Consider the following 1,982-nt stretch of genomic DNA (forward strand, 5'->3'; position numbering starts at 1 on the left):
GGCTCAAGCAAGCCCCCTTCCTCAGCCTCCTCAGTGGCTGGGACCACAGCTGTGTGTCACCTCACCCAGAACAACTCCTCATGTTTTAATGTACAGATGATCCAGGATAAAGGTCACATTTTCCAGCTCCCCTTACAGCTAGATGAGGCCTAGTGCTTAATATTGGCAACAATGTTTAAGTGAAGTTGTAACCATCACTGAAAAATAGAACTTTTTAAAAGTTAGATTTTTTTTTCTTATGCAGATAAGCCACTTCTACAAACTTGCCCTGTGCAGCACATAGCCAACACAACACCCCTCATCTCCCCAGTCCAAAAGAATCGACAGAAAATGCAGATGCCAGCCCCAGGAGGCTGGAGCCTGGTTTCCATTCCACAAGGAAGAGGAGGGTGAGTGAGATGACTGGAAGCCATAATGTGATATGGAGGTGGCACTGTTGCTGTGCCCTGACCCCCTCCTTGCTCTAAAAGAACTTTGCCCAGCTGTACCTGGGAAGAAGCTGATTTGATGTTGGTTTCTTTGTTTTGTGTAACTAGGGATTGAACTCAGGCCCTTGTGCTTGCCAGTCAAGTGCTTATTCTACTGAGGTATCTCCCCAGCCCAAGAAGCTGATTTGAGACAAATGGGCTCACCATCTCCTTAGAGCTAGCTTTGAATAAATCCTTTTTTTTTTTTTTTCTTTTTACCACAGTGCTTGGCCTCCTTAGATTTGGTCAGCAGGGAATCAACAAACCTAAGGGGCCACTAACAAAAAGCATGAGTTAATTTTCCAGAAGGGTCTTCAAAAGAAATGCACAGGCTCCTTCAGGTCTTCCCACCTTTCTGCTGGTTGGAATGGACTCACACTGGTCGGAGCTAACTAGTCAACTTGGACCACAGTTTGATGATGGTGGATGAATGAGATAGCAAACTGGGTCCTTGATGACACCTTGGTCCCTGTTGGCTTCTATCTGTGGAAGAAGAGAAATTAATATTGTTTTTCTTTCTTGAACCTTACATTTTATATAGCCAAATCTAGCCCTAAATGATAGAGGTGCCAGACACCAGGGATGAAAACATGTACCTGCCCAAACAAGTCTATTTATTTATTTTCTGCTTGTTAGTGGGTATGCACAGTCCTCAGTTCCTGGGAACCTCAAAGAATGTGGTGTCACAGCGGCGGACTGAGTGACTGGGTAGTTACACAGAGGGTTGAGCTCAGAGGTGGACAGCGTTGTTAACACTGATGTTGCAGCACTAAATGCAGAGGCTGCTCTTCTAATAGAAAGTGGATATAGCTCAGATATCCACCTCCCACACTCTATTCAGCACAGCACGGGGAAGCTGTCCTTATCAAGCCCTTGGGGAGGCCTTGTGATCTAAGTGTTCTTCTAGAATTTGATCAGGATTGATCATATGACCCACCTTGGAGCACCAAGACGTGAGAAGCAGTTTTCAGGACTTGCTGGGAAAGAATTCTCATCAGTTTCTTTGGAGGGTTTTTTTTTTTTTTTTTTTTTTTTTTGAGTCAGGGTCTTGCTATGCAGTTCAGCCCTGGCTTGAACTCACTGTGTAGCTCAGGCTGGCCCTGAACTCACAGAAATCCTCCTGCCTCAGTCTCCTAAATCCTGGGATTATAGCCATGTGCCACCACACCTAGCATTGTCAGACTTTCTGAAAGCCATTCTTTCTCACTTTAACTGGAACTTGCCATTGGAATTAAAGTCCTGGCACCACTATGACTCTCTTCCTACAGCTTCAAGTTGAAGTTGACACTTTGAAGCGCAGACCACTTAAGTCCCAAACACATGGATTCGTGACCATTGGCCCCAAGAACTTGGAATCAAATTCCAGGTAAGGACCGCGTCTGAGGTGAGCTGATCAGTGTCTTTATCATTTAAGAGAGACTGAATTAGATTTTCCATTACTTGCAGTTGAAAACACCCTACACTGATATGGCCATGTGGATGAAGGCCAGCCATCAACCTAGAACAGAATATTTC

This window comes from Octodon degus, unplaced genomic scaffold, assembly GCF_000260255.1.
Source record: "Octodon degus isolate 3935 unplaced genomic scaffold, OctDeg1.0 scaffold00019, whole genome shotgun sequence".
Lineage (NCBI taxonomy): Eukaryota > Metazoa > Chordata > Mammalia > Rodentia > Octodontidae > Octodon > Octodon degus.